At 42.0% G+C, this 22,930-nt stretch overlaps 2 long non-coding RNA genes across 6 annotated transcripts in view; one reads left to right on the top strand and one right to left on the bottom strand.

Moving 5' to 3' along the window:
- The window catches only part of LOC103159729, a 49,138-nt gene that overhangs the window by 10,371 nt on the left and 15,837 nt on the right, over positions 1-22,930 (bottom strand). The window contains exon 4 of one of the 4 annotated variants that reach the window (XR_004770532.1): positions 284-474. The exons of the other annotated variants lie outside the window; for them this stretch is intronic. This is a non-coding gene — a long non-coding RNA (uncharacterized LOC103159729). The remainder of the gene's footprint in view (positions 1-283; positions 475-22,930) is intronic. 4 annotated transcript variants of the gene reach the window in all.
- LOC107978116 lies at positions 3,500-21,584 on the top strand. 2 transcript variants are annotated; one of them, XR_003486601.2, is made up of 5 exons: positions 3,500-3,918; positions 8,490-8,552; positions 19,458-19,589; positions 20,392-20,497; positions 21,419-21,584. It is a non-coding gene; the product is annotated as an uncharacterized LOC107978116 (long non-coding RNA). The 2 variants fall into 2 exon arrangements; XR_004770533.1 differs by lacking the exon at positions 20,392-20,497 and having other exon boundaries at positions 3,514-3,918.

Genomic DNA, 22,930 nt, shown 5'->3' with positions numbered 1-22,930 from the left:
TTGAGTAATTACTCAATACTCTCAAATGTTTGTCAGACTGTGGTCTTATCTGGACACTTACTTGTGGAAAGCAGTGGTTGATTTTGGAGTAGGCAGTTAGAAGGCTCCATGGCTTCTTTTTTTAAAATATTTTTATGTGCATTGGTGTTTTTGCTTTCATATATGTCTGTGTGAGGGTATTGGATCCCCTGGAACTGGAGTCACAGACAGTTGTGAGCTGCCATGTGAATGCTGGGAATTGAACCCTGGTCCTCTGGAAGAGCGGTCAGTATTATTAACTTACCATTATGCATGCTCTGTGTGTTGTGCTTTGTTCCACAAAGGTAGGCAAGCTCACAGAGGGGATCCAACCTTTGGGGCTTTGCTCTTGGCTCCCCTCCTCATTTGCCGTGCCCTGAGGTAATGAGACATTCCAACTCACACAGCTTTACACTCAATATATCAGATTCACTCAGTCACCAATCTTTCCTGACCCTAAGGAAAAACAAAACAAAACCAACAAAAAAATAAAAAGCCCAAACCCCTGAACCAGGTGTTTTCTTTAGAACACAAACACACACCCTCATAGCTGAGAAGTCAGAGGCTCTAGCAACTCCTGAAAGAGGCACAGAGGACCCTAGAGTGGGTTTTAGCAAGCCTGGGGTTGAATTTCAAAGGCAGCACTCCCTCACCCCATTCCAACTCCTCTTATGGCTTCTTTTGGGATGTTGGAGGAAGGGCAGAGTCAAGGATTTGGGTGTTGGCCTCTAGCCTCACCCACTGGCAGCTGCTACCACCCAGCTACCCAGAATGTGGCTTCGGAATGTTCCTTCCTTGGTGACAGGAGGAAACCTTGCATAGAATTCTTCCAGAGCTCTGGCCTGGGCCTCTGCATACACTTTCCATTCCAGAGTTGTAGGTTTGTGCCTGTGATTTACTTTCTGAACGCACGGAGTCTGCAGCCCAGCTCTGGGCAGTAGTCCAGTGCACGTGTTTCTAGAGCAATGCAGTCAATGAGCAGGGGCCTGGAGATGGGCTGGGCAGGGCAGGAGTGGAAATTTAGAGCCTTTAGGCTGTCCTTAGTCCAGCCCAAGCTCTGCTCACTTTGCTGAGGAGCCAACTGGAAGTCAGTAAGCAGGAATGTGAGTGTGGAAGCTTCAGGAGGTGGAGGAGGCTGAATGGCAGCTGGGACAGTGGAAAAGCCCAGCCAGGACAAGAATCCCAGCCCAGATCTTACTCTGTTCATGGTGCACATGCCCCATTGCCCATCTAGAAGGAGACAATAAACACATGTTTACATATGAATTTCCATAAGTTGAGAAAACGGGGTGTCATTGCTTCTAGCAAGTATTTAGCTTTTGTGTTTGCTTTTATACAAAGGAAGAGAATTAAAAGGAGCCAGAGGAAGGGAAGCCACATAGATAACAAGTTGGGGGGGGCTTATGGGGGGGGTAGAGATTCATGCATTTAGTTAATAAAGATGATGCAAGTATCCACTGCCTGCTAGGCCCTGTTTAAAGTGTTGGGCTCCATGGTGAACAAAATAGTTAGAAGTTTCTGAGCTCATGGAAAAAGCCTATGTTCTAGTAAGAGACATAGATGATAAAAATCACATTTAACTAGCATAACAGGTATACAAATAAGTAAACTATATTGTATTTCACACATATAGACAGCCGTGGGGTCAGGATTGGAGAGGAAATTTGTAATTCTATAGAGGACAGTCAGGGGCTCAAGGCCAGGGCTCTGCCAGGGTCAACCTTTAACAGATGGCAGGAGCTGTTGTGCTGGAACACAGAGAAAGAACATTCCACAGGGGCTACTGTGGCTGAAGAAGAAAATGAGAGGGAGTAGTGGAGGTGAGGCTGGAGGCAACACATCAACTCAAGGGGCTCTGAGGGACTTGGGCTTTTCTTCATAGGCACCTCTATGAGGTTGAATCGGATTCTGTGCTAATGTCTCTCAAGGTTCTCCTGGTTCAGATTATCCTTTGGCATGCAGTACTGTTCATATCCATGAAACACTGGTGATATCTTGCCACCAGAAATCAAAATGTTTCATTTCAGCAGCTGCCACTTTCCAGCCTTGGGCCTCTGCATTTCCACTGACCACCTGAACTTCTCTGACCTTAACCAGGATCCGTAGTCACATAGGGATAAATCATGCTGCTGTCTATGAGAGTCCTTCTGGCCATGCTACACTGTATTACCCATGGACACTGTGCCAAAAAACTTGAGAGGCTTTTCCTGGGTGCTTTCAGTCACCTCCAGGCTGTGTTCTTAGTTCACCAATGTCTTCCTATACTTCTACAGTCCCCTTTCTAGTGAAGGTTTGACCCAAGGAGTGAGGGAGGCATGGCCTGCTATTTGAAAGCCAGACTCTTCTACCTCTCTTTTCACTCTCATTCATTCAAGGAAAAGAAGAAATAGATTTATTCTTAACCCTTCTCATTACTTTCTCAGGGTATCTTTCCCCTTGACAGAATAGGACATGGTCAGTCCCTTGGGGGGCCCCATGGTTGTGCCTGGTATGTCTTCAAGCACAGATACTGAAGTAGAATTAAGAATTCAAGATGGGATTTATGGTATGCCTTCTTTTGTTTGGGCTTTTATAACCAAGTACCATAGGCAAGGTTGCTTAACTAACATATTTGTTTGCCCCAGTTTGGGAGGCTGGAAGTTCAAAGTGAGGATGCTAGCCTGGTTCCTCTTCTACTTGCAGATTCTAGCTGTTCATTGTACCCTGTATGGCAGAAAAAGAAAGAGGGCTTTTGGGGATCTCTCTTTCATAAGGGCACTAATCTCAGACTTCACCGTTGACTCAGTAACCTCCCAAAGACCTACTTCCTAGCACTGTCAACCTTGAGAGGTAAATCAACACAAGAACACAGTGGCAAGAGGCATCCAGTCACTGTCCTGGGGCATAACAACTTATGAAGCTATAGAAGGAAGTGGGATGACAGTGACCCCAAAGAGTTTTGGCTAGCCCAGTGGGGAATTCCAGAACAAAGACTGTTCATTTGAGAAGTTGGAGTTTTAAAGAAATGCCCAGGTTCCAACATGTTCAGCCATTGTCTAGTGGCTGCCTGAGAGACTGAGATGCCCTCAGCTTCAAAACCAGTACGATGCTCTGAGGCAAAGGCTAGAGGCTGTAAGCTGGTCACAGTCCTTACAGTCACAATTTACTTTTGCAGGGAAATAAAATGAACACTTCTAAAGCTGCCATGGGGCTACTGAAGACTGGTGGACTGGGAGAGTCATGGGAATCACTCTGATTTCATGTTTTTTGGTTGGTTTACATGTTCCCTATATTCTTAAAGTCATCACTGAACATAATCTGAGCCCACATCCTCTGAATTTCAGGTGAGGTTTATCCTCTGCAACCACAGCACAGACAAAGGCCACAGATTTGACTTCTCTTGAACATTTCCCTAGAACAAGGTCAAAGAATAGAGCACTAGCATAACACTTCAAACCACGAGCATAGACCTCATAGGTTCTTAAGTGTTTTGTCTAAGAAGCTTTTTCAAACGTCAGTTTTAATTCATTGTTTGGAACCAGCAAGTACCCAACAGTTTAGTCTAAACCTAAGTTTTAACCAAGAAAGTATTCATTGTATGTGCTACCAAGGAAATACGGTGGTTTGTCAGATAGCACACTAACTAGCGTCAGCATTACTAATGGTGACAGACGGTTGCAAAGCTCTAGCAAAGGACTCCCCAGTGAGTCAGAGGCCTATCATCCAACTGCCTGCTTACCAGCTTTCCTTCCTGTGAGTCACTTTAAGGAACGCAACTTCTTCTTTCTGTTTTCACCTTTCCTCTGCTCCAATCAGTGGCTGTTAAAGCCACATTATAATTCTGAGAAGTATTAATAGATATGACTGGGTCTCTCCAGGACAGCTCTTAGAATGGAAGTAGGAGAATGGACATAAAAGAAGGTGAGGAGTTAACAGATAGTTCCGTCAGTAAAGTGCCTACCCCATAAACAGGAGGATTTGCATTATAGCTCCCAAATCCACATTTATAAAAGCTAGCCAAGGGGGCACTTTATAATCTCAACACTATGAAGGTGGAGACAGGCAGGTCCTGGAGGCTTGCTGGCCAGTTATCCTAACCTATTTAGTGAACTCCAAGCCAATGAGAAGTCCTGCCTCAAAAAAATAAGTAGAAGGCTACTTGTTGTCTTCTGGTCTCCACAAGACATACATACATGGGCACTCACACTCACATTTGAACCTGTTTATACATACTTGCAGGTACACAAACACATGGAATAGGTAGAACGTGGTATGTAGAAGGAAAGACGGGGGTAAGGGGGGAGGGGAAGTCCTAGAGGTCTATAAATGTCATGTTTCCCCAGAAGTTAAAACATTGGTTGATTTAGTCATAATTACCCAGAACACTGTCGAGAGACAAAAAGCAGAGCTTTCTGTGAGATTTGAATTTCATGTAACAATTAATTCTTAGTGTAATAATATCCAATGAAACATTTGAGGTATTTTTTTTTCTTTCTTTGTTGATCTGAAACTAAACTTTTCCTAGGTGTCACATATTTTTATTTCTTAAATCTGATAACATTTCCCCACTGGGAGATATTTTAATCTCATCATCTATGGTTGATGGTGATGACAAGTGACAACCTCAAATAGGAATTAAAGAGTGTATACCCATCTGCCTTTGATTTTACAGAAAGATAGAAGTTAGCTGAACTCTCTTGGTAGAGAACTGGCATATCACTGCATTCTTGAAACTGACATCTGGCTCAAACTCACAAGAAAAATCATTGAAATTGGACTTGCTGTCCTTGCCTTAGTACTGTCCGTAACATAATGAGTAGAATTCCCACAAACATATGGAGTTTCCGTCTTCCTTTAATCTGTGAGATCTTTTTTCTTTCAACACAGCTACTCTTTTGTTTGGTTTCTGACTATACTTGGGACTCCATACTCTGTGCTATCCAGCTGTGGTATAGGCATCCGACTTGGATCTTCTTGCTTCTCTCTTTGATTCTAAGTTCATCCAATTTCTTGCCTTGGGTGTGTCTCTAATAAAATCACATACCTGAAACTGCACTGCTGACCTCAAACTCACCATCTTCCTGAATGATTATTCCCCAACACTATCTGTAAAGTACCAGGTAGCCTTTGGAAGTCTGCAGTATCTGTCACAAGTGCTCAGTTTTGCCACTTGTAGTATATGAAGAAACATGTGGTGGCTTGAGTGAGAATGGCTCCCATAAGCTCATGTGTTGAATATTCACTTCCTAGTTTGTAGGACTGTTTGGGAAGGATTAGGAGGTGTGGCCTTGTTGGAGGAGGTGTGTCATTAGAAAGTAGGCTTTGAGATTTCAAAAGACTTGTTCTAGACTCACACCATTTCCAGTGTGCCCTCTGCTTTCTGTGTCTGGATCAAGGTGTGTGCCCTCAGCTACTGCTCCAGTGCCATGCTTGCCTGCTGCCATGCTCCCAACCACGGTGGTGATGGACTTTTATCCCTCTGAAACTGTAGGTTCCAATTAAAATCTCCCTTCCATAAGTTGTCTTGGTCATGAAAAGTAACTACTACAAGCCATAAATACTGATGAAACCACCTTTACTAAAATAGGCCATAATTTTCTGCCTCATGTCCTAAATGATCCTGTAATCTAACCATTTCTGCCAAACAATTCCACTTAGACTTAAATGAGGGCTTCTCGGTAAATAGGAGCCACATTTTTTTTAACTTGGTATAATGCTGACAGGCTCTTCATGTTACCATCAGAGGCCAATTCTGTTTCTCAGTCTTGATAGTTTGGACTTGAGCTTGGTAGCCCCAACCTCTGAGGTCCTTACCATCATGGCTTGAAGCATATCACAGCCAAATGAGGTAATGCATGCCTTTGCCTCCATAATTGTCACTGGAATCCACCCCCTTTCTTTCCACAAATGTTACCTTGAGTCCAGATTTGGTGGCTAATCCTCAGGTCAGAAGTTTCCTCTGCTTTGGATGTCTGTACATGGGGACTTTGTTCCTGTCACAACTGACATGACTCCCTTTGCAGAAAAGTCAATCAGAACTATGAGGGATGGTTTGCCTTGTAACAGCTACAAACTGAGAGATGACTACAATAATGTGCAGAACCAAGAAAAAGGCAGCTAGGCAAGGCTTCAGGGCTACAACTGAAGTTTTTTGTTTTTTTTTGTTTTTTTTGTTTTTTTTTTTTTTTTGCAGCAGGAAAATTAACATGAATTGAAAAGACTGGCTTTTGAAATTTTTTATTTTAGAAGTACTCATATTTACATATCCATTCCCTCCCATTCCCTCACACTCCCCTCCTCCCTTGTTCCCCACCAACCCCCACAACCCATGCCCCAACTCCTCCCCAGGGATAGGGAGGCCCTCTATGCCCATCACATCATCAGGGGGAGGAACTAGGCCCTGCTTGCTGTATCTGGGCTGCAATAGTATTCCTCCATAGGGAATGGGCTCCCAAAGTCCATTTGTGCTCTAGGGATAAAGACTGGCTCCACTGTTAGAGGTCCTATAGACCGTCTTGGCTCCTTTGCTCATCCCTCCTCCCTCTCCACAACTGGATTCCAGGAGTATGGTTCAGTGTTTAGCTGTGGGTGCTTGTTTCTGCTTTGAACAGCTACTGGGTGAAGGCTCATGTTTGTCTTTTTGTGACTGGGTTACCTCATTTAGGATGGTTTCTTCTAGTTCCATCCATTTGCCTGCGAATTTCAAGATTCCATTTTTTCCCCCACTAAGTGGTACTCCATTGTGTAAATGTACCACATTTTCTCTATCCATTCTTTAATTGAGGGGCATCTAGGTTGCTTCCAGGTTCTGGCTATTACAAATAATGAACATAGTTGAACATATGCCCTTACTGTATGAATGTGCATTCTTTGGGTATATGCCAAGAGAGGAATTACTGGATCTTGAGGTAGACTGATTCCCATTTATTCCCATTTTCCTGAGAAACTACCATACTGATTTCCAAAGTGGTTGTACAAGTTTTTTTTAGCAGTAATTATATGAAAATATTTTGTTATGGTATAAAAATTCAAAGCAGATTTCACATATACATACATACATACATACATACATACATACATACATGCATACATACACACACACACACACACACACAAAGCATGTGAACATATACATTTACTCACAAGGGCAAGGCTTAGTTGGGATCCTAATAAATAAATTTCCAAAATAAAAATTTAAATTAGAAAAGGAAGATAATTTTTGGAAACTGCACAATTCAAACCTTTAAGCATGTTGATTGACACTGGCTTTTGCTCTGGGTCACCTTGACCAGCACATCCTACACATCTTTTTACTTAATGGGATACATAGATCTCTCAAGAGTGCAATTCAAGGTTTGAGGAGCTACATACTACTTTAAATAAAGCGTACTCTAATTTTAGAGACTCTCTCTCCCTTTTAGAAATTTGTTTTGTATTTATTTTTCTGCATTATAATTTCCAATAGCCATTGCAGCTCTAAATTGAAACTCTGTACTTTCTTAAGAAGAAAACATCTGAAAAATTACAGGACACTTGGCAGCTCTTCTGGAGGACCTGGGTTGGGTTCCTACCACCTGTATGGTGGCTCACACCATAGGTAACTCCAGTTCCAGAGTATCTGGCACCGTCTTCTGACCTCTACAGGCACCTTGCATATACATATACACAGGCAAAGCACACATACACATGAAATAAAAGCAAATAAATCTTAAAAACAGTTGGGCACACCTGAATAGTTCACCACATGAGTTCTATTCTCTGGTAGTTTGATCTGTGTCTGTCCCTCTGCTAGTATTGGCCTTAGCTACTGGGTTATATATATCTTGAATCAGGCAGAATGATTTCAAACACCTTTTTCTTCTTTTTATACACCTTTTTGAAAAAAATTTTTTGGGTTCCAATATAATTTTACAATGATTCTGTCTATATTTAGAATATATTTTACACAAAATTTGACTGGCTTCTTGTTAAGACATGTATGTTAATTATCAAAGAACTGACATATATACTGTGTTTTACATTCTAATCCACAATCAATCTGCTTCTGTAATTATTTGTCTTTCTTGGTGAGTTTTGTTGGTATTTTGTAGCTTTAAATACATGAATTCTGGACCCAGTTTATTAGATTAATATCTGAATACTTCAGTTTTGAATGACTAAAAAATATTGTATTTTGACTCTCATAGACATTAATTTTCTATATTGATTCTTTATTCTATGGGTTGCTTGAATTCATCTATCCTAAGAAACATTTGTAGATTCCTTAACATTTATACAGAAATTTATGTCATAAGAAATAAAGATGACTAGATCTCCCTCTCCAAAAGGTATGCCAGTGTTATTCTTGTTTTACTGCATATATAGTGTTTATGTTAAATGTGGTTAGTGTTTAATACAAGGGGGAAATCATTCCTTGAGCCCAAATTAAAAAAAAGTAAAGCATTTGCTCTTTTGTCAACAACTGAAATATTATCTATAGGTTCTCTCCATAGATGCTCATTTACCAAATTGGAGATGTCCCCTGCTATTCTTTCTCTGAGAGCTGTTGACCATGAGTAAGTAATAGCATTTTCCCAAATGCTTTTTTTATTGCATCAGTTATATCCACACACTGTTTTTCTTCACTAGTTTATTGGTGGTGTAGATTGTATGGGATGATTGTCAACTATTAAAGCAACTTTGTATATTTATTTCTAGCTCTCTACCTATTACTCCGTCCCTTGCATTGTTAGGGGTGGGATCACAACAGCTTTCTGTGGTCTTTTGAGAGAGTCAAGAAAAGTCTAAAAGTCCCCTAACTTACTAGGCCACTCAATTTCTGATTTCTTGGCTAGAGAAAGAGGCTTTTACTGTGACTATTTTAGTCTGTGCTCAGAGGTTTCCAGAATTCAGAATTCTTGAGGCAAAAAGCAAAACAAGAAGCTGCACTTCTGTCTTGTTCAACATGTCCCAAAGTTCCCTACCTCTTTTCCCTTTGGAATCTCCTGCTTTCTGTTCTATAGGTAATGTTTAGAATTACACATAGGGTGAATGGAGAGAAGTAAACCTGCTATACCTTTTTGGAAGAGGAATTATACATTTGATTCTCTGGAGTTATCTGAAACTCTATTGTAAGAAACATCATGCCCTAGAAGATGTTTTTGTGTTAGGTTTAAAGTAATTAATTACATAGGTCATCCTTTTTGATAGTTATTTCTCAGTTTTCTTATCATTCTCCCGTCCCGTGGCGGGGGGTCTTCTACACTTTCTTGAAATCACATACCTTTGTCCTTAACAATTATCTTTTTAATTTATATGTATGTGTGGGAGCCTGCATGAGTTTATGTGCACCACATGCAAACAGGTGTCCATAGAGGTCAGAGAGAGTTTGGGATCCCCTGGAACTGCAGTTACAGGTTGTTTAGAGCTGCTCAATGTGGCTTCTGGGAAGAATGTCAGTTTGCTGAAAGTCCATTCCCAATCTCCCTAGCTAATTGTGTTTGGGAGGTGAATGAGTCACAAGGACCCTACCAAGAAGATGAATCCATCCATGGATTAATGGATTAGCAGATTAACGGATTATTGCAGAAGTGGCTTTATTGTCAAAGTGATCTCTCTAGTTGATTACTCTGTCTTGCTATGTAATACCCTGTATCATTTTGGAATTCAATAGAGGTTGTCTATTAATCAGAAGGTTCTCAACAGGTATGGGCCCTCAGCATTAAGTTTTTCAATCTCTGGAACTTTCATAAGTAAACATCTTTTCTTTAGAGACTTCCCTTTGTCAGGTGTCCACCGAAATCACTAAGGTAAAACAGAAAAACACAATAAGGCAAGGCTAGCTTACTAAAATCACACAGCTACCATAGTACCATTATCATACTTTGAATGATGCATTTGTATGAGGAAGTACTATTATGTGAATCCGCTTTTGCCAGAGGTGACTGAGAGGAAGGGAGAAACTGACAGCAGGTTAGCAAGTCCCTAAGATCTGAGTCAGGTAGTGTCAAGGTCAGGGTCAAGCTTTCACTGAGAGAGAAAGTGAGAAGCCAAAGGGTGGGAACATGAGTCAGAGTAGAACAGCAAGCCTGGAAGAAACAGACATCTACAACCCGTGGCTGTAGAACCAGGTAGACATGCCATTCAAATAGAGGCCAGTTGAAAACACTAAATTTGGGTCAGGATCAGATCATTCCAACATCAGGAGGTGCTACTGTTGGTCTGTGGATAAGGAGGAAGAGATGTGGGGCAGCTTTAAGGACCAGAAACAGGACTGTGTGGGGGAAGGGGAAGGGGTGCACTAGAGACCTGCCCCCTACCCTAACAAAGGAAAGCTTCTGTTTAGGTTTCTTGGCATTCTTACTCTGGTTTCCCATAAAATCAACTTAAAGTTTCCACAGAAGGGGTGTATGCACTTGCTGTTAATCTATGTGAGGTTAAGTTCAATGAGGTCTTTGAAGAGATTTTTATTTTTGGAGAATTTCATGCCTAAGTACTCTATTTACTTCATATCTGCCTCTCCCTCTTCCCTCCAACTCTTCCCATGTTCCTGCTACTTTTTTTTGGGGGGGGGGCTTTCGAGACAGGGTTTCTCTGTGGCTTTGGAACCTGTCCTGGAACTGGCTTTTATAGACCAGGTGGGCCTCGAACTCACAGAATCTGCCTGCCTCTGCCTCCCAAGTGCTGGGATTAAAGGTGTGCGCCACCACCACCCGGCTTTTCCGATACTTCTTAAGTATGTGACCCCTTCAATAATTATTATTAAATGTGTGTATGTGAGAATATGTATGTTTGTGTGTGTGTGTGTGTGTGAGAGAGAGAGAGAGAGCGAGAGCAAGAGAGAGAGAGAGAGAGAGAGAGAGAGAGAGAGAGAGAGAGAGAGAGAGATCACAGCCTACTGAGCCTATTTAGTATTGCTTTTAGGTACACACAAATAAGTGTAGTTATCACTCCTCATCAAAGAAGTGTTTTGGTTCTTTTTGAAGCATATGAAGGCTACTGCCAAGATCCACAACTGTTCAAAATGCAGAGAATAAGTGGCCATGGGATGTCCCGCCTCACTGGCACAGCTACAATGAAGAAGAGTCTTTTTTATTACACATAAGACTCTGTCTGACCCTGTGAGGTTAGACTGAGAAGCTGTGTAAATGTATGTGTGCATGCTGTAGGAGCATCAATAGAAGATTACCAAAAACAGAAAAATGGCCACATGCCTGAGTTGCCATGTAAGACTTGTGGCTTGTGATCAATTAAGACAAACTGTCAAATCCTAGGATTCTGGTATGGGCTGCATTCTCTCAGCCCATGGAATCAGCTGAAGAAGGGCAAGTGTAAGCCCATGTTGTCTCTGGACCTCGATACATCATTCCTCTCGAGGAGATGGTGTGATCTACTTGTCCCACAAACGAGAACCCCAGAGTGAGTGTTAAACTATTTTCTCATAGTTGATGTCACAAAGCTATTACAAGCCCCAGAGAAGGGGCCAGCACAAGTAAAAACAGCTGTTGGTTAGAAAACCAATAGTTCTGGGGTGATTGGGATATTTCTTTGATTCATTTCTTTTTAGAGAGTCAGAGCTACATCATTTGAAAAGCATTTTAGAAGATGTGAGCTGCCTTCATGAGGTCATGGATGTTCCTCATGTCCTAACTCCAGGGCAAGCCATCCCATTTTAAAATATCCTGCTGTGCCTCCCCAAAAAACATTTCCTAAGTCACAAATAAAAGTAAGTCATAAAAATTGCAACTTGCCTTTATTTCTATGTTTAGCCTGAACTTCATGAAGACTCACTCTCTGGGCTGGCAGCCCAACAATACCTCATAGCACTTAATAAGTTTCCCATGATCCGATAGCCCTTCCCACCACTGCTACTGTAAGACTCATGTTCCTGTTCACCATTTTATCTCAAGTATGAGACACCAGACCTGGGATCTAGGAGTCATTTGATAAAAAGGTGTTGCGATGACTAATGGTGATTATCAACTTGGAAGGATATAGAATCACCATGGCAACAAACTTCTGGGCATGTTTGTGAGGTAGCTTCAAGATTATGTTAGTTGAATAGAGAAGACCCACCCTGACTGTGATCCTAACCAGTTAGTGGGCTGGGGTCCGAGGCTGAATGAAAAGGAGAAAGCGAGGTGGGCATCAGCATTCCATGCGTTCCCTGCCATGGCAGACCAGAGCCTAACCAAGTTGCTTTTGTTGGGTATTTTGTACCAGCAATGAGAAAAATAACTAATAGAGCACTGAATAAATGAATGAGTGAATGAATTAAAATCTTGAATGAGTAAGCTTCCTATCTTAAACAGATGAAACAAATATCTGGCATAGAAAAGACACCTAGAGCTGGCAATTTCACTACTTAATGTTTGTCAAGAGGAAAAGCTGTTTTTAATAATTGCCTGTGAAGAGTCTTATTGAAGTTTCTTGATGACATCATTATGGGGAGGGCAAGAAAGGCACCATTTCTGTTTATTCCTCTCACTGTTTGTATGTGGTATCAGCAACTACAGTAGCTGTCATGTCACAAAAAGCAAACACTGAATTGTAATTTGTTTTCTAGTGCTCTAGGAGCTTGGTTGAAAGGAGAATTTTCTTTTTTCCATCTCTCCAGTGATCTTAAACTCGTGTGTGTGTGTGTGTGTGTGTGTGTGTGTGTGTGTGTGTGTGTATGTAAAAGAGAGAGAACAGCTACAGGTATTTTCTTCAATCTCTCTCCATCTTATTTGTTGAGATTGGCTCTCTCACTAAACTTAATTGGCTACACTGGCTGGTCAGCAAGCACCAGAGATCTGCCTGCTTCTGATCCCCACCTAGCAGTAGGGTCATAGACCCACCACACAAGGGCCACAATGACTAGCTTTTATGTGGGTGCTAGGGATCTGAATTCAGATCTTCTTTCTTGTTCAGCAGGCACTTAACCAATTAAAGCATCTTCCTAGCCTCAAGCTCCCTACTTCTGTTACTATGTGCCATGTTCTCATTGGTAACTTAGAAGGAGTCCTGTCTTGAAGTAAATGAATACTGCCTTTCAGTGTGAGGTTCTTGGACCACTTTCACATCTAGGAGGAAAATCATAGTAGATTCCTAAGGACTTGGGTTGGGGGGACATAGAAGACCTTCAGATGGGTTCCAGGATTGAAGGTCATGGAGAGGTGTGTCTGACAGCTTCCATTCCACAAAGGGAATGGAATGGAACTGAGAGTGAGTATGGGAAGCTCACATGAAAGATTGAAAACAATAGAGGGAAAACTCCCTCAGCCAAGACACATGGAGGTGGGCCTAAGCCCTATCCCAAAGGATATGATAGACTCTAATGAACCCCTATTGAAGGCCTCACCCTCCCTGGGAAGCAGAAAGGATATGTGATAGGTAGGGTTTTAGTTGGGGGGCCTGGTAGGGGAGGAGGGAAGGGAGTGAGAACAGGGATTGACATGCAAAACAGTCTTATTTCTAATTCAAATAAAAAAATTGGGGAAAAAAAAGAAAGAATGAAAACAAAGACTGCTTAGGCAGGAAAATTATGGAGTCCCTAAAAGTAGGCTGAGGAACTGAGTTTAGGGTAATTAGCCCCATCTCAGCTGCTGCCACTTTCCTGGTGTCTCTGTGTGTGTCTGTGTCCTTCCTGTGGCCTGACAGAAAAGTTGAAGAAGAGGAAAACTTGTGAAGTCTTTCAAGGTCTTCGTTCTCCCTTTGTCGTCTTGATGTAGAGATAAAGATCAGCTTGGAGCCTGTCCTTACATTTCTTCTCGGTTCAAACCAGAAAAGCCAGTGTGGTTCTGATTAACTTTTGAGCAGGGACCCTATTCATTGCTGACCAATTACAAGGAGGATGGGAAACATTGAGAGATTTTCAGCTAATAAGTAAAATGTGTGGGACTGTGCCTCTCCAGGTTCCAGCTCTCAGCTGCTGCTCACTGTCTAGAGTTCAACAGGGAAAGCAGAATGCCCTGAAATGGACCAAAGTAGAAGATAAACAATAGAAGAAAGCTATAACACTAGCAAAGCCAGTTCTAGGGTGGGCCTTGCTGGTCCCCAGTTCAAATCCCAACTAAGCTGGGGTGGGGCAGATAAGGACTAAGAAGGTTCGCTTATGGTATTCACAGAAGAGCTGGCCTTCATTGAGGTCCAACTTTGGGGACAGGAGACTGCTTCAGTCGTGTTCGCACCTGTAACAAATCAGTTACCTGGAGCAAAACTAACCTTGGGGAAAGCTCTTCCACCATCTATCTATCCCCTTCCTACTGTGGAAACAGAATCCAGGGCAGGGCTGATTTCAGAGAATCATTCATTAGAACACTTCCCTTATCTGCATTTATCTTCTCCCAAGGTGACCTCATCCAGTCTCAAAACATTCAACACCAGCCCCCATATTCCTATCTTCAGCTTCACTTCTTTCAAACTCCAGTTCCATTATCTCCACCTGCCTCCTTATCGTTCCTATTTGGATATCTGATAGACAGCCATCCTAACCTGTGCAAACATTTCAGAAGCTTTTACAGCACCAGCTCTTCCATGTCTTGGTTGACAAGGACTCCATTCTTCCAGCTGCTCAGGCCAAACCTTGCCACGTTACTTTGATTCACAGGCCACTTCCAAACAGTAAACCCTGTTTTTTTCACTGACATAAGACACATCTGGTTCTCACCATCTCCAATACAGTTGTCAAGACATGAGTCTCATCATTTTGACTTCCTAACTGGCCCTCTCCCATCTTCACCTACCCTCTGGTGAATTCTCTCCATGAGGCCTATATGACTTAAACTGAAGTCAGAGCATGTCATTCTTTCCATTAACCCCTGTACCCCCAGGGCCTTCCAGGGTACTCTGAGGGAAAGCCAAGCCTCACAGCCTCTGGTGACCTGCCCGGGCCATTCCCTCTGACTTCACTTCCCACCAATGTCTTCTTGGCTAACCCTCCGGCCACACCTGCATCCTGGCTGTCTTCCCAAATAGTCTCCTGTTTATTCATCTTTCCTTCATGCTTCACCTTTGGGTGACATATTCCTCAAATGACATCTATACAGTGCAAAATAATTGCCCCTGAAACCCACTGCACTGCACTCCCAGTGTGATGGGTGTCTTCGTGTGTATACTTCTTCCTTAGTGTATGTTGAGACAATACATCTTTTTGGTGATGGTCAGTCAGGTTCAGCCACACGAAGTAACACATATCAAGTTCAGAAAATAGATTTACTATTCTCAGGCTCAGCACACTCCCTGGGGCCTGTGGGTGGTCAGGTGGCAGAAGATGGGAGCCTGGAAAAGCCTTAGGGAACCACACTTTAAGGGCATTCCTATGAGGAAAGGCAGGCTGACTAGCAGGGTGAAGAGTTCAAGACTGACTAGTCTGCTTAATTCATCAAGCTCTAAGTTGCTGGATTGTACCTTGCTGATCTGGTGTCTGACACTGGATGATTATACATTCTGTCTTTTGGGGTGCTCGGGGACAAATGAGGAGGTGTGGCTCTAGGTTAGCTGATTTTCATATCAAAAGGCCTGCACAGGCTGGACCTTGTGCTATGTTCCAGGCTGGGGAGGCTTTTTAAAATGCCAAACACCATGATGCCCACAACAGTTTTAAATATTTACAGTGTCTGTATTTTCTACCAAAACATAAATGCCACAACAAGAAGAGTGTTGTCTCTTTCCACTGCTCTTGATGTGGTATCTAGAATGGAGCCAGAGAAACAAAGGGTGTTGAACAATCATTTGACAGGTGAATGACAGAATGAACTTTAAACTCCCCACCCTCTGATCCCAGGATTACTGCTGAGCCACTATTTCACTTTCCTCAGCAATAAAGAGGGGAGTGAGGTCTGGTGATTTTATCCGAAAAGAGAGAGTTGTTTTGTTTTTTCCTTTCCTTTTTATTATATTTCTTGAGACAGTGTTTCACTGTATAGCTCAGGCTGGCCTGGAACTTGCTATGTAGACCAGGCTGGCCTCAAGCTCACAAAGATTCACCTGCCTCAGCCCCCTGAGTGCTAGCATTAAAGGTATGGGCCAACACACCTGGCTGGGATTTTGTTTGTTTGTTTTCTTTTTAACACTGTTGCTAGGAATATTTTAAACTAAAAAAAAAAAAGTTTATTGTAATCCCAGTTTTAACCCCACCCCATATTGACTGACTCATTTAGTGAGAACAAGTTCACATATAGTAGAGAATTTAAGTGGAGGAATTGTGTCAAAGAAAGGAAGATGAAATGTTTTATCATTTATTTAAATATGAGTCACTAATCAAATTTGGTTTTGTTAGCTTTTTTAATTGAAAACAGTTTTTTTTATACAATATATTCTGATTACAGTTTTCCCTTCCCCTACTCCTCCCAATCTCCCCTTCTATCAGGACCCACACCTTTTCTGTCTCTACTTAGAAAACAAACAGACATCTAAGGAATATAAATAAAATAAGAAGATAAATAAAAAACAAACAAATCAAATCAGAATATGATAAAACAACCAAAAAAGAAAAAAGAGCCAAAGAAAAAGCACAAGAAATGCATATAGAATATAGATGCAGAGACATACACATTCACACACTCAGGTTTCCCATAAAAACCCCAAAGCAGAAGCCATACTATGTACTCAAAGGAACCATATGATGGAAAGCAAAACAAAACGAACAAACAAAACCCACCTTGACTTAACACTGTGAGACAAAGAACCGCCAAAGATACCATTGAACTCATTTTGTGCTGGCCATCTAGTACTGAGAATGGGGCCTACCCTTAACAGTGACCCTTAACAGTGGTTTGTTTTCCCCTGTAAGACTCCCTTGAAGAAAAGTAATTTTCATCTGCAAGTGATTATCAATTAGAGATGGCTTCTCAGGGGTGGAGTGTGTATGTGTCCACTTTTCCTTTCAGCTGTAGAACCCTATTTAGTGCAGACCCCTGTAGGCCCTGTGCATGGTGCCACAGTCTCTGTAAGTTTGTATGTGCATCAGTCTTGTTGTGTGTAGAAGGCCTTGTTGATTCCTTTTTGTTCTCCATTCCCATTGGATCTTACATTCCTTCTGCCTCCTCTTCCAGCAGATTTCCCTGAGCTTTGAGGGGAGGGATTTGATGGAGACATCCCTTTTAGGGCTGAGTGTTACAAGGTCTCTCACTCTCTGCATATTATCTGGCTGTGGGTCTCTGTATTTGTTCCCATATGCTACAGGAGGAAGCTTCTCTGATGGTGGCTAGGCAAGGCACAGGTCTATGAGTATAGCAAAACGTCATTAGGAGTCAGTTTATTGCTATGTTCCTTTACCAGACAGTAGTATCTGGTTTACCCATAGGTCCGTAAGCCATCTAGTTTCAGGTTATTTGGTCACCCAAGCAGTGTTAGATCCATTCTCATGGAGTGGGCTTTAACTCAAATAAGATATTGGATTGTTATTCCCACAAGCTTTGTTGCCACTATTGTGCCAACATATCTTGTAGGCAGGTCATTCTTGTGGATTGAAAGGATTGTAGCTGGGTTGAAGTTTCTCCTTTGGTAGTGTGCAGGGTACATTCTAGTACCATGAATACTAGTCCACAAGGGTGAAAGCTTTAGGTAGACACCAGCTAGATCTCTCTGTGTTCACTAAGTCAGGTAGGTGTTGTCGAACAATAAGACTTTCCCATCAGTTTGTGAAGAGCCACCAATAGCCTTGACAATAGCCTTGGTTGTTAGAGGATTCCCCATGGGACTCCTTTGACTGAGAACTCAAGTAGATGTAACCCATTCCTGGTAGTAGAAGCTTCATTTGGTGACAAGAGATGTCCAGTTGGGGCTCTGTCTCCTCTGTTATTTGGTGATTTCATTCAGATTACCTTCATATATGTATATAGTATATGAAGCTTCTAGTGTATTAGGTTCCTTTAAACAGTCCTTAGTTTTAGCTGCCTTTCCCTGTATTACCTTTCTCACCCCTTCTTCCCCCCCCCTTCTCTGCTTGATCCTTCCATTTCAGTCCCCCTCCTCATCCAAGCACAACTATCTATTCTATGTTGCTTTGCTAAGGAGATCCATCCCCGCCCCCTAGTCCCTTACTGTCTACCTAAACTCTGTAGTTATATGGATTGTAGCTTGCTTATCAATGACTATACAACTAGAATCTATATATGAATGTGAGTACATACCATTTGTATTTATGCGTCTGAGTTACCTCATTTAGAATGATTTTTTTCTAGTTCCATCCATCACCTGTGAATTTCATGATTTCATTTTTTAATGACTGAGTTATAGTCCATTGTATAAGTATGCCACATTTTCTTTATTCATCTATTGATTGATATCTATATGTTTCCAACTTCTGGCTATTATTAATAGAGCAGCAAAAAGCATGGTTAAGCAAGTGTCTCTGTGGTAGGATAAAACATCTTTTGTGTATATGCCCAAGAGTGGTATAGCTGAATCTTGAGGTAGATCAATTCCCAAGGAACCACCACACTGATTTCCATAGTGTTTGTACAAGTTTACACTACCACCAGCACTCATCAAATTTCTTATGGACTATAACTCAGTCATTAAAAAATGAAATCATGAAATTCACAGGTGATGGATGGAACTAGAAAAAAAATCATTTCTTAAACCTTTCCTCATCATTTCTTGAGCAGAGAAGACGCACAGAAATGTGCAGAAACTTTAAGTAAACTATTGATTATTATTATTACTAAGTAAACACAGCTATGTGTGCATTACCAGGTCAAGAAGTAAAACATTGCCAGCAACCACAGCTCTCTTGCTTTCCTTCCATGCTTCTGCTTCCTCCTTCCTCTTAAAGGGGCCACCACTGTGCAATGGAACACCATAGATCAGTTTTGCTGGGCTTTGAACTTTACATGCATAGAATCAAATTGTCGTAGTTGGGGTTTCTATTGCTGCAACAAAACACCACGACCAAAAAGCAAGTTGGGAAGGAAAGGGTTTATTCAGCTTACACTTCCACGTTGCTGTTCATTACCACAGGCAATAAACACAGGGCAGGATCCTGCAGGCAGAAGCTGATACAGAAGTCATGGAAGGGTGCTGCTTCACATGGCTTTCTCAGCCTGTTTTCTTTTAAAAGCCAGGATTACCAGGGATGGTACCACCCACCATGGGCTGGACCTTCCCCCATTGACCACTAATTGAGAAAATGCCTTACAGCTGGATCTCATGGAGGCGTTTGCCTCACTGAGGCCCTTTCCTCTCTGATGACTCGAGCTTTTGTCAAATTGACACACAAAACCAGCCAGTACATAGATCAAGATGTACTTTTTTGGTAATTGGCTTCATTCACTTGGCATTATATTTGAGAGAATCACCAATGTCATGTATAATAGTGGTTAATTTTTTTCCATGGAGTGGAGCATTCCATTCTATGAGCAAACAACCATTTATAACTGTGCCACTCTTGAGGGCCAGCTGAACTGTTTTTATCTGGGATTGTCACAAATGAACAGTGCTGCAATGGGTATATTTTGTGTTTGTCTTCAATGAACTCACGTCCTCATTTCTACCAGGAATGGACTTTGTACAAACTCTGTTTTAGTAGATGTGGCAGTCATCTCTCCTCCCCCATGGTTGCTCCATTTTCATCCCCATCAGCAGTGTCTATGGAAGAGTTCCAGCTTCCACAAGCTCACCAACACCAGGTATGGCCTGACATTATCCATTCTTATTCTTAAGAGAACTAAGCTGAACCTCATTCTGCTCTCCATTTGTGTCCCTGATGACTGACAGAATTTCTATGTTCACTGATCATTTGTGCTGGTTAGTTTTTGTCAAGGGAAGAAGGAACCTTAATTGAGAAGATGCCTCCATCAGAGTAGCTTGTAGGCAAGTCTGTGGGGATGTCTCCTTGACCTATGATTGATGTGAGAGGGCCCAGCCCCCTAGGCAGTTGGTCCTGGGTATATAAGAAAACAGAGTGAGGAAAACATATCAAGCTGCTATGTGGATTTTCTATGGCCTCTGCTTCAGTTTCTGCCTCTAGGTTCCTGCCTATGTATGATGGACAGTAGCTGTAAGCTGAAATAACCCTTTCCTCCACCACCCTGCTTTTGGTGGTGGTTTATCACAGAAATACTAAAATTCCACCCTACCATCACGAGGAACTTGCCTGTTCAGGATTGTGCTTGTGTTTTTTCATTTGGGCTCCCTGTTTTTACTTGTATAATTCTTTATGTCTCCAGAATAGGCCCCTTTACTGTTACATGTGATATGAATCTATTTCTCACTTTGTGCATTACTGACTTTTCTCACAGCTGTGACAAAATACCAGACAAAAGCAACTTCAGGGAAAGAGTATTTGTTTTGGCTCATAGTTAAGCAGTGCAATCCTCGTGGCAAGGAAGGTGTGGCCACAGGAGCTTGGAATGTCTGGTCACCTTGAGGGCAGCGGAGAAGCAGAGGATGAATGCTGGTGTTCAGTTCACTTTCTTCTTTTCATTCAAGCTAGAACTCCAGTCTCTGGACCGGCACTGCCCTCATCCAGGATAGCACTTCTCACCTCACCTCAGTTAAGCCTTTCAGGAAACACCATCATGGACACACTGCAGAGGTTGACAATGCGCTGTATCTGTTCTTTTTGCTTAACTTGAATCTTTGTTGTTGTTGTTTTGTGTGTGTGTGTGTGTGTGTGTGTGTGTGTGTGTGTGTGTGTGTGTGTGTGTTTTCAAGACAGGATTTCTCTGTGGCTTTGGAGGCTGTCCTGGAACTAGGTCTTGTAGACAAGGCTGGTCTCGGACTCATAGAGATCCTCCTGCCTCTGCCTCCCGAGTGCTGGGATTAAAGGCGTGCACCACCACCACCCGGCAACCTGAATCTTTTGATGAACTAAAAGTTTTAATTTTGATGAAATTGAACTTACAAACATTCTTTAGCAGATTTTTGTGTCTGATTTGCAGTCTTTGTCTATCTAAAGGGCAAGAACTCTCTTCGTAGTTTCCCTCCCATACCCATACAGCACATGTACCCACTTTCTTGCCTCCTTTCCCCTTGCCGCTTCCCTTTTCTTTTCATTTCTTCCTCCTTTTAAGAGGCTATGGCACCTGGTGTTCAGGAGGCCTCTTCTCCAACCATCTGTTGCCATTCAGGCCTGATATTGCTCAGTTTCTGAGATCTGGAATATTCAAGAGGTTATATTTAAAAAGCAAAAAAACCCAAACCTTTTGTATTTAAATCTACAAACCACACAGAGGTTTTGCTTTGGTTCTTGTGTGAGGCAGGGGTTGAATTTTACTAATGCAGATACCCATTTAGCTCAGCACCATTTACTGATAAGATTATCTTTTCTGAACCTCTCTGAGATACTGTATTTGTCATAAGTAAAGCACTTACAATGCACAAGTCTGTTTCTGGGCTCTAGCGTTCTCTGTTGCTTTCTTTGTTGTACCGATGCCACGCTATCTTAATTACTGTGGCTATATGGTATATATTTATATATGGTTGAATTAATCCTACAACTTTGTTCTGTTTTAAGGTGAGTTTGGATATTTTGGACCAGCAAGATGGACCAGTGAGTAAAGGTACTTGCTGCCAAGCCTGAGGACCTGAGTTTGATTCCCCAGGAACCATACAGTGGAAGGAGAGAATTGATTCCCACAAACTGTCCTCTGACCTCCACATGGACACTGTGATACATGATGTCCACACACAATAAAATATGAAAAAGGTCTAGCATCTTCCTATTTGAGTGTGATTTTATACCACCCAGCAGTGGCTGACATCATGGCATCTTTCCTGCATATCTTTCTCTAAAATGCCTGAAGTGTGGTCCTCATAACCACACTAAGTACTGCCTGTGTCTGGTCCACCCACAGTTCTTCTCAGCCTTCCTTCTTTAACTCCAGATGTCACTTTCTGTGTACGGCAAGTGTTTCTCACTAATAATCTCTATTATGTCAATGGATAAAGTATATATAATTTTAATATTTCTTTAGGTACTGTGCTAAGTTCTTTGCATGCACTGCCTTACTTAATACTGCCAGTACACTAAGAGGTAGGTGCCTTTTATTCCCCTTAAAGATTGTTACATTTTGGCATAGGACTCAGAACTGGGTCTGACCTGAAAGCCTCTTCCCTAAAGACTGGTTATCATGGTACCAGACAATGATATGCAAGCTTCCAAGAGAGGAAAGCAACCAAGACTTTTATCCAGCTATGATTCCTATGAACTACAACAACCAGCCTGGAAGGGTAATTCTAAGGGTGCAATAGTGGCACACATACTGTGTTGGTAACCAACAGTTCTCTAACTCTACTTGAGACACTTAACAAGAGGGGATCCCTAGAGAGGGAAGTGCTTTTCCCTCCTCCACTGGTGAATATCAGAGAAAAGATAATAACTGACATGTCTTAAAGTCCATGCTTCTCTTGCACACATTTCAGCTATAGCACCTAGTAAACGCTAGTCCTCCTATTGCTAAATATGTTTCCTTCCTGTTTCCATTTAACTTTCTTCACAGACTCGTCTATGATGCTAGCTGCTTCTATTTCCCCTTCTCCTCCCCTCCCTGCTCCAACCCAGTCTTACTTCCTCACCGAAATGGCTCTCTACAAACCACCTATCCACTTGCACCTTGCCATTTCTGATAGCTTGACTCATAAATGTCTTCTAAAGACTTGTATACTAAAGGGTTGGTAGCCAGCCTGTGGCACCATTGGAAGGTGCTGGAATCTTTAGGAGAGAGAGGTTTAATAGAAGAAAATTAGGTCATGATCTTGAAGAAAGAATTGGGGCCCCTGCCCTGTTTTCGTGCTTTTAAACTGCCCTAAGGTGAGCAGTTCCCTCTACTATGCACTGACAGCCAGGATGTACTGGATAAAGTGATGAGGCTGTGTAACCGCACACTGCAACCTCTGCAACTATGAATCAAAACAAATACATAACTTGATAATCTCAGTTTTGTGTCACAGCACCAAAAAGCTAATATAAAATATAACACACCTATTAGTTTGCCTGTTTCTCTTCTCTGGCATCTCAGATAGCTTC

The sequence above is a fragment of the Cricetulus griseus genome, chromosome 6 (assembly GCF_003668045.3).
Source record: "Cricetulus griseus strain 17A/GY chromosome 6, alternate assembly CriGri-PICRH-1.0, whole genome shotgun sequence".
In the NCBI taxonomy this organism is placed as follows: domain Eukaryota; kingdom Metazoa; phylum Chordata; class Mammalia; order Rodentia; family Cricetidae; genus Cricetulus; species Cricetulus griseus.
The sequence above is the reverse complement of the archived record's forward strand: the minus strand, read 5'-3'. Positions and strand labels throughout refer to the sequence as shown.